The sequence below is a fragment of the Ursus americanus genome, chromosome 21 (genome assembly GCF_024610735.1).
Source record: "Ursus americanus isolate L20-20 chromosome 21, mUrsAme1.1.p, whole genome shotgun sequence".
Taxonomy (NCBI): Eukaryota; Metazoa; Chordata; class Mammalia; order Carnivora; family Ursidae; genus Ursus; species Ursus americanus.
The window spans coordinates 43,082,832-43,093,611 of record NC_142147.1 but is presented as its reverse complement, the minus strand read 5'-3'; the positions used below and the strand labels follow the sequence as shown (position 1 = coordinate 43,093,611).

The 10,780-nt window shown below is 37.7% G+C and overlaps 1 non-coding gene across 1 annotated transcript; it reads right to left on the bottom strand.

Moving 5' to 3' along the window:
• Positions 1-32: 32 nt before the first annotated feature.
• Positions 33-104, bottom strand: TRNAN-GUU (transfer RNA asparagine (anticodon GUU)). Its single transcript has one exon. It is a non-coding gene; the product is annotated as a tRNA-Asn (tRNA).
• Positions 105-10,780: the final 10,676 nt, after the last annotated feature.

Below are 10,780 nucleotides of genomic sequence, written 5' to 3'. Positions count from 1 at the left end.
ATTTTTTTTTAAGTTTATTTAAGTAATCTCTGTACCCAACATGGGGCTTGAACTCACGACCTGTGATCAACAGTCACACACTCTTCCGACTGAGCCAGCCAGGTGCTCTTCTTTGTAGAAAGGATTTTGACCATGTTGCTTACCTTTGTCTAAATCAAAGAATTCCTAATGAAAAAAAGAGAAATGAACACAATTAGTATAGGAAAGATTTTCTCATCACTCATTATTCAGCATAGAATTTTAAAAGGAAAAAAATTGTGGATAGTCTTCCTTCAGACTTCTGTGCTTGCACAAAAGATTAATGCCAGTCTGAAACCCTGTGGCTATAATGGTGAGTAGTTGAAACCACAGCTGTCAAAAAACAGGAAGAGATCAAGAATATTTTTCCTAATAATTTGTTGCCTCCCAAAACAGAAAACATACAGGCCACAGAATTTGACCAGAATGGAGGAAACAGTAACAATAGGATAGCCATCAATTATCTGAATTTTAACTTACTGCTCTCTATTGATTAACATGGGTTAGGGAAATAAGTCCTTAATATACATATTATTTAAATATGAATGAAAATGAACACAATTGAAAAACCTGTGAATGGCAGGTTGTATTGGAAGTTTTATAAGCCATTATGCATGTATATATTAAAATACTAGAGAGGCCGTTAATAAACAACATAGAACTCAAGGAGCTTAAATAAGCAAAAAAAAAAAAAAAAAGTCTAAAATGTGGGTAGAGAAAGGCATTATTAGTTATGCAGAAATAAATGAAAAGAAGTAAACAAATAGAAAATTTGATTATTTGACAGAAAAAGTAGGCATACTTTAGTCATTTGGGGAAGTAAGGATAATGGATGAGCAACATTGTGAAATTGAAAAGACTACATTTAAATTAAAGGGACTTTATCTTCTTGGGTAATGAGAATGTTCTGACATTTGTGGTGTATGGTTGCACAACTTTGTGAATATACTAAAAGCCACTGAACAATATACTTTAAAAGGATGAGTATAATAGTAATATGAATTTTATCTCAAGGTAAAAGTACTGTAGCTATTTTTATACCGTATCTGAAAATCTGACAAAATATGGGATTTTTATAAAGAAGATGAACTGACATCAAAATTGACTACAGCAGGGGTGTAAAATCTTAATAGCTTCCCCTCCAAAAGGAACATTTTTAAGTTAGAACAAAATTACTTTATTTATTTATTTTTGGTTCTAAGACCTTTTATTTATTTAGTTTTAAATAATTTTTTATTATGTTAGTCACCATACAGTACATTCTTAGTTTTTGATGTAGTGTTCCACGACTCATTTTTGCGTTTAACACCCAGTGCTCCATGCAATATGTGCCCTCCTTAATACCTATCACCGGCCTATCCCATTCCCCCACCCCCATCCCCTCTGAAGCCCTCAGTTTGTTTTCCCAGAGTCCATAGTCTCTCATGGTTCATTCCCTCTTCTGCTAAGTGAAATAAGCCAAGCAGAGAAAGATAATTATCATATGGTTTCACTCATTTATGGAACATAAGAAATAGCAGGAAAATCAGTAGGAGAAAGAAGGGAAGAATGAAGGGGGGGTAAACAGACCAAAATTACTTTAAATGCCAAGAAGCTATACTAAGGAAGACACCAAATTATATATATTTAATAGATGAAAACTATGAAATGTTTTAGAAACTCCTTTAGAACACAGACTGAGATAGCAAGTTATCTATTTCTATTAATTTATAATCCTAATGTTAAAACTTGCTAAAAGAACACAAAAAGATCATATGCCGAGAATTGGTTATGAAAATATGCAATGTTATAAATACATGGATCAAATCTAGTCATCTATTGAAAGAAAATAAATACCTGTCACAATCTGGATTTAGAAACAAAATGCTTCTGATAAACCCTTATCCAAACTTGCTATTTGCTTTCTGAAACTTGAAAATCAAATTGATTTAGATAACATAGTATCCCTTAGTATCAGAAACTCAGGAACCAAATGGATTGGGACAGTAGGAATTCTTGGAATATAACACAAGATAATTGACATGGATTTTCTAGAGTTCAAATAACTAAAGCACTATATGTGAAAATACACTATCAAGCCCCAATACCTTCTAGATGCACTCTTCTTTTTTTCTTAGCAGTATTCGACAGAATTGGATTTATCTTATAAATAAAAAGAGTTATCCTACTTGCTGCAAAACCACTGCGTTCATCCATTTGTATCCTGTCTAGTTCTCACTTGAAGAGTCTTTAAAACATAGCCAATGAATGCAATTACTGCCATGCAAATTAGCATGAGGGTGTATTAGGAGGAGGGAAGGAGCTTATTAACCACAGAATTTCAACTTTGATTGCAATTAGAGCGTAGAGGACTATGAAAAGCCTTCACTTCCATGACCGCAAGAAAAACCTTGACAAGATGAAAATCATACTTTCATATGGGACTGTATAAGAGAGGTGGAGACAAAGAAGCATTGAACTGAATTTCTGAGGCAAAAAAGCTCTTTTTAGGTAAACAGATTGCTGTGTGACTTTCCATACCTAAGTGCAGTGCATGTTATGGGGATGAAGATGAAGGAATACAGATGAAGAGACCGTAGAGATCAAGAGAAATGAGAGCCTACAGTGATACTTAGGACTTTCCGGATGGATTAAAATCTGGAAAAGCCCCAAATGCAAAAGATTTAAACAATACTATCGACCAACTTTACCTAATTGATATATTTTTTAAATGATACTTTCTGTACAATCTCTACCACAGAACATACTTGCTCTTCAATAATACAGGAAACACTATGATAGACCAAATGTTGGGTCATAAAAAAAGATTCAATAACTAGCAACAGACCTACATCACACAGATTATGTTCTTTCATACAGAACAAAATGCAGCTCAATGATTAAAGATTATATAGAAAATCCTGTTTTCTTCCAGATGCTTAATAGTCTTAGCTTTTAACTTAGTATATGATTCACCTAGAATTAATATTTGTGTATTAGGATAAAGTACAGGTTGGGGTTCTTTCCCCCCCCCCCCATGCAGATACTCAGTTGTTCCAGTACTTTTTGGTTTTTTTTAAATAATTTTTTATTATGTTATGTTAGTCACCATACAGTACACCCTTAGTTTTTGATGTAATGTTCCATGATTCATTATTTGTGTATAACACCCAGTGCACCGTGCAATATGTGCCCTCTTTAATACCCATCACTGGCCTATCCCAATCCCTCACCCCCCCTCCCCTCTGAAGACCCCAGTTTGTTTCCCAGAGTCCACAGTCTCTCGTGGTTCATTCTCCCTTCTGTTTACCCCCCCTTCATTCTTCCCTTCCTTCTCCTACCAATCTTCCTATTTCTTCCATAAATGAGTGAAACCATATGATAATTGTCTTTCTCTGCTTCACTTATTTCACTTGGCATAATCTCCTCCAGTCCCATCCATGTTGCTGCAAATGTTGTGTAATCGTTCTTTCTGATGGCTGAGTAATAATATTTCATTGTATATATGGACCACATCTTCTTAATCCAGTCATCTGTTGAAGGGCATCTTGGCTCTTTCCAAAATTTAGCTATTGTGGACAATGCTGCTGTGAACATTGGGGTGCATATGGCCCTCCTCTTCACTACATCTGTATCTTTGGGGTAAATACCCAGTAGTGCAATGGCTGGATGATAGGGTAGGTCAATTTTTAACTTTTTAAGGGACCTCCACACTGTTTTCCAGAGTGGCTGTACCAACTTGCATTCCCACCAAGAGTGTAAGAGGGATCCCCTTTCTCCACATCCTCTCCAACATTTGTTGTTTCCTGCCTTGTCCATTTTTGCCATTCTAACTGGCATAAGGTGGTATCTCAATGTGGTTTTGATTTGAATTTCCTTGATGGCTAATGATTTTGAACATTTTTTCATGTGTCTGTTAGCCATTTGTATGTCTTCATTGGAAAAGTGTCTGTTCATATCTTCTGCCCATTTTTTGATTTGATTATTTGTTTCTCATGTATTGGGTTTGAGAAGTTCTTTGTAGATCTTGGATACTAGTCTTTCCCTTAAGATCAGGAACACGACAATGATGCCCACTCTCGCCACTATTATTCAACATAGTACTAGAAGTCCTTGCAACAGCAATCAGACAACAAAAAGGGATAAATGGTATCCAAATTGGCAAAGAAGAAGTCAAAATGTCTCTCTTCGCAGATGACATGATACTCTATATGGAAAACCCAAAAGAAGCCACTCCCAAACTATCAGAAGTTATAGAGCAATTCAGTAATGTGGCGGGATACAAAATCAATGCTCAGAAATCAGTTGCATTTCTATACACAAACAATGAGACTGAAGAAGGAGAAATTAGGGAATCCATTCCATTTACAATAGCACCAAAAATCATATGTTATCTCGGAATTAACCAGAGACGTAAAGGACCTATATTCTAGAAACTACAAATCACTCTTGAAAGACATTGAGGAAGACACAAAAAGATGGAAAAATATTCCATGCTCATGGATCAGAAGAATTAACATAGTTAAAATATCCATGCTACCCAGAGCAATCTACACTTTCAATGCCATCCTGATCAAAATACCAATGACATTTTTCAAAGAACTGGAACAAACAGCCCTTAAGTTTGTGTGGAACCAGAAAAGGACCCGAATCGCCAAGGAATTGTTGAAAAGGAAAAACAAAGCTGGGGGCATCACGTTGCCGGATTTCAAGCTGTACTACAAAGCTGTGATCACAAAGACAGCATGGTACTGGCACAAAAACAGACACAGAGACCAATGGAACAGAATAGAGAACCCAGAAATGGACCCTCGGCTCTTTGGGCAACTAATCTTTGACAAAGCAGGAAAAAACATCCAGTGGAAAAAAGACAGTGTCTTCAATAAATGGTGCTGGGAAAATTGGACAGCTATATGCAAGAGAATGAAACTTCCAGTACTTTTTGTTAAAAAAGACTTTCATCTCCATTGAGGTGCTTTGGCACTTTTATCAAAAGTCAATTGACCTTCGGGTGCCTGGGTGGCTCAGTCAGTTAAGTGTCTGTCTTTGGCTCAGGTCATGATCCCAGGGTCCTGGGATCAAGCCCTGCATCAGGCTCCCTGCTCAGTGGGCAGTCTGCTTCTCCCTTTCCCTCTGCTGCTCTCTCTCTCTCTATCAAATAAGTAAAATCTTTTAAAAAAATCAATGGACCATAAATAAAGCAACACTTTATATGAACAATGTACAATTGTAAAATGAAACAAAAATACAGTTTATAATAATATCAAAGAATATAAAATACTTAGGAATAGGGTAATAAAAGATATGAAAGACCTTTATATGGAAAACTGCAAAACATTGCTGAGAGAAGTTAGACAAGATCTAAATAAATGGAGATGCCATGTCTGTGGGTTGGAAACTCAGTATCTTTGGTCAATTTTCCCCAAATTATCTACAGATTCAGTGCCACCCCAATCAAAATATCAGCATGTTTTTTAAAATTTTTTTTAAAGATTTTATTTATTTATTCATTTGACAGAGATAGAAACAGCCAGCGAGAGAGGGAACACAAGCAGGGGGAGTGGGAGAGGAAGAAGCAGGCTCATAGCGGAAGAGCCTGATGTGGGGCTCGATCCCATAATGCCGGGATCACTCCCTGAGCCAAACGCAGACGCCCAACCGCTGTGCCACCCAGGCGCCCCTGTTTTTTAAATTTGTAATTGGTAAAATTATTCTAAAATTTGTACTGTAGTCCCCCCACCCACTGCTTTATCTGCAAGGGATATGGTTCCAAGACCCTCAGTGAATGGCTGAAACTGCAGCTAGTACAGAACCAGATTTTTTTCTTTTCTTTCCTTATTAAGTTAAGAACTTGCACCTTTTCACTTAAAGGAAGTACTTTACAGCTTCTCGTTGACATATCCAAATTGCCAGCACCACTACTCTTGTGCTTTGGGGCTATTAAATAAAACAAGGATTACCTGAGCACAGGTGCTGTGATACCGCAATGGTTGATCTGAGAACCTAGACAGCTAAGTGGCTAATAGGCGGGTGGCATAGACAGTGTGGATACACTAGACAAAGGGACACGTCCCGGGTGTGACTGAGTGGGATGGCAGGAGATTTCATCACACTACCCAGAATGGTGCATGAGTTAAAACTTACAAATTGTTTACTTCTGGAATTTTACATTTACTATTTCTGGACTGTGGTTTGACTATGGGTAACTGAAACCCAGAAAGGGAAGCTGTGGCTAAGGTGGTAGCTACTATCTGGACCCAAAGACCTAGAATAGTTAAAAATCAGTATTGAGAAAGAACGAATTGGAGGACTTGTGGCATCCGAATTCAAGCCTTGCTATAAAGCTATGATAGGCCGATAAAGACTAGAGTGTTTGTCTAAGGATAGACAAAGAGGTCAATGCAGTAGAATAGAGTCTAGAAATAGAAAACAATAAACCCCAGAGTTCAACTTGTATATTCTGGCGTGTCACAAATTAATTTGACCATGCAAACCATTTTCTTCCTCATGGTCATTAACATTTGTGAGAAATAGACACATCTGGGAAATAGTTACTAACTAAAGCACATGAATAGAAGAATAAAGTTGTGGAAAATACTGTAGGTAGTTAGCTAAGTATCTGGGGCTAGCGCTCTTCCACGTCTCTAGTATTAGGCTCTAGTTTGTCAGGGAAATGGGTCCTGCTCTGCAGAACGAATTGTCCCCCACCAAAGATCTCATAAATCTTTCCTTCCTATATAACTTCCTCTCCAGTCAGATCCTGTGAGAGAGATTTTCTTGAACACTGAATTATGGTAATTTTTATAGGAAAAAGCGATTCCAAACCTTTCTTTTCTTCATATGCATACATTTTTAATGTATCTTTTATTATATTCCTCTACCAAAATTACAGCAGTAATATATTTTCACAACTAGTAAACAATGAACACTCATATAAATAAATATCATGCCCCCACCTCAATTCTTTCAGACCTGTCCATAATTTCAGCAAAGCTTATTTATCTTTTCATACCTTTCTCCCTGCTCATATCAACGTCACACACGTTGATCTGATTTGTCCTTGTTCAGGTTTTTATTTTTTTTTATTTTTATTTTTTTTTAAGGATTTTTTATTATATTATGTTAGTCACCATACATTACATCCCCGGTTTCTGATGTAAGGCTCAATGACTCATTAGTTGCGTATAACACCCAGTGCACCATGCAATACGTGCCCTCCTTACTACCCATCACCGGTCTATCCCATTCCCCCACCTCCCTCCCCTCTGAGGCCCTCAGTTTGTTTCTCATGGTCCATAGTCTCTCATGTTTCATTCCCCCTTCTGATTACACCCCCTTTCTTTATCCCTTTCTTCCCCTACCGATCATCCTAGTTCTTATGTTCCATAGATGAGAGAAATCATATGATAGTTGTCTTTCTCTGCTTGACTTATTTCACTTAGCATTATCTCCTCCAGTGCCGTCCATGTTGTAGCAAATGTTGAGAACTCGTTCTTTCTGATTGCTGAGTAATATTCCATTGTATATATGGACCACAACTTCTTAATCCACTCATCTGTTGAAGGGCATCTCGGCTCCTTCCACGATTTAGCTATTGTGGACATTGCTGCTATGAACATTGGGGTGCATATGGCCCTTCTCTTCACTACGTCTGTATCTTTGGGGTAAACACCCAGTAGTGCAATGGCTGGATCATAGGGTAGCTCAATTTTTAACTTTTTAAGGGACCTCCACACTATTTTCCAGAGTGGCTGTACCAACTTGCATTCCCACCAACAATGTAGGAGGGATCCCCTTTCTCCACATCCTCTCCAACAATTGTTGTCTCTTGCCTTGTCTATTTTTGCCATTCTAACTGGCGTAAGGTGGTATCTCAATGTGGTTTTGATTTGAATTTCCCTGATGGCTAATGATTTTGAACATTTTTTCATGTGTCTGTTAGCCATTAGTATGTCTTCATTGGAAAAGTGTCTGTTCATATCTTTTGCCCATTTTTTGATTTGTTTATTTGTTTCTCGTGTATTGAGTTTGAGAAGTTCTTTGTAGATCTTGGATACCAGTCCTTTATCTGTAGTGTCATTTGCAAATATCTTCTCCCATTCCGTGGGCTGCCTCTTAGTTTTTCTGACTGTTTCCTTGGCTGTGCAGAAACTTTTAATCTTGATGAAGTCCCATAAATTCATTTTATCTTTTGTTTCTCTTGCCTTTGGGGATGTGTCATGAAAAAGTTTGCTTTGGCCGCTGTCGTAGAGGTTGCTGCCTATGTTCTCCTCTAGAATTTTGATGGATTCCTGTCTCACATTGAGGTCTTTCATCCATTTGGAGTTTATTTTTGTGTATGGTGTGAGATAGTGGTCAAGTTTCATTCTTTTGCATCTAGCTGTCCAAGTTTCCCAGCACCATTTCTTGAAGAGACTGTCTTTTTCCCACCGGATGTTTTTTCCTGCTTTATCAAATATTAGTTGCCCAAAGAGCCGAGGGTCCATTTCTGGGCTCTCTCTTCTGTTCCATTGGTCTATGTGTCTGAAAAAACTGCTTTCTACCACCTTACAGAAGGAGGTGTTAAGAGTTGTGGTAAATTGTTCCTCATGCTGAGGAGTCTAGTTCCTTAATTTAAATTCCAGATTCTGAGAGAGCTGGTTGGCTGGCTCTATGGCAAGGCTGCTTTTATGTACATAGAAAGAATTGGGATTCCCATGATTTGGGAGCAACTATTATCAGGGAATCATCATTGTTGTCTTGGTAGGACTTTTCCATTGGGACAAATCTTCCTTTTTGGTTATAAAGTAATGTTAGTTTGGCCCCATTGTTGATTTATTTCTTATAGGTTTCAGAGTTAGTCCTACAGTTTGTTGTGAGGTCTATTTGTATCAGTGGTGTTTTCACCTGGATTCTATATACTATCTACAGGATGGTCCTAATTTGAGTCATCTGTATCCCTCTGGCTAAAGCTCATATGGGTATATTCCACTATCCCACCCTCGAATAATTGTAATTTGCTTGTATAGTGGCCCTTAATAAGTGATATGCTACCTAGACACATGTTCTACTTAAATAACTTGGAAGAAACCACTGAGGTAAGGGTATAGAGTAACTAAGTTATTTTCAATTTATATGACATTTTTATTTATTTTATTTTACCTCATTGTATCTTTTTTTAAATAATAATTTTTTTTATTATATTATGTTAGTCACCATACAGTACATCCCTGGTTTCTGATGTAAAGTTCAACGATTCATTAGTCGCGTATAACACCCAGTGCACCATGCAATACGTGCCCTCCTTACTACCCATCACCAGCCTATCCCATTCCCCCACCCCCCTCCCCTCTGAAGCCCTCAGTTTGTTTCTCAGAAGGGGGAATGAAGCATGAGAGACTATGGACTCTGAAATACCTCATTGTATCTTATTTGATTTTATATTAAAGTAGGCTCTACACCCAGCATGGAGCCCAGTGTGGGGCTTGAACTCACAACCCTGAGATCAAGACCCGAGCTGAGATCAATAGTCAGATCTTAACCGACTGAGCCATCCAGGTGCCCCATGACATTTTTAGTAATATAAAATTGTGTATGCATTAATAAGTAATTATTTTCCTTTAAAAAAATAACCTACTGAAAAACTATTTGAACATTCTAGAAAACCAGCCTATACTCTTCAAAAATGTTAGTGTTGTAAAAGACGAAAGCAGAGAAACTCTCTAGATTATAGGGCACTAAAGATATGTGAGAATTAATTGCAGAACTTGATCCTAAACTGGGTGTTCCATTAGGGGAGAATATTTTATAAAGGACATCATTAAGACAGCTGGAAATGGAATATTGTTGATTGATACAATGCTTTCTTATGTAATCTTTGTGACATTTCCTACATTTGGTAATTGTACTGTGATGAGATAAGAGAATTGCCTCGTTCTTAGTAAATATATGCTGAAGGATTATGGGACAAAGGAGTATGATGTATATTTCCTACTCTTAAATAGTTTAGAGAAAAATTATGTGTGTATATTTGTATGGAGAGTGAGAATGGACAAGTGAGTGTGGCAAAATGTTTTTGTTTTTTTTTAGGGTTAATCTGGGTGGAAGGTATATGGGAGATCTTATTTATTTATTATTTATTTAGAGAGCGTGTGCACGCAAGTGAGGGGGGGTGGCTAGAGGGAGAGGAGAGAGAGAATTCTAAGCAGGCTCCATATTCAGCTCAGTGCAGAGCCGCATGCGGGGTTCCATCTCACTGCCATGAGATCATGACCTGAGCCGAAGCCAGGAGATGGACGCTCAACCCCGACAGAGCCACCCAGGCGCCCCTATGGGAGATCTTTATACTACTCCTGTAACTTTTCTATAAGTTGAAATTACTTTCAAATAAGATTTTTTTAAAAACTGAAATTAATGGTGCATTTTGCTGAAGGAATTCTATGAACCATAATGAAGGAGGAAGAAGCATTTTAAGTACTAACAGGGAATGACCTGAATATGTTTAGGAAATCTGGATTGTGGTGGTGGTTACACAAGTATAGATCTTTGCCAAAAGTCATCAAACTGCACCCTCAAAATGGGAGTATTTTATTGTATACAAAGTATACCTCAAAGTTAATTTTTTTAAAAGATTTTATTTATTTATTCAACAGAGATAGAGACAGCCAGCGAGAGAGGGAACACAAGCAGGGGGAGTGAGAGAGGAAGAAGCAGGCTCATAGCGGAGGAGCTTGATGTGGGGCTCAATCCCATAACGCTGGGATCACGCCCTGAGCCGAAGGCAGACGCTTAACAACAGAGCCAC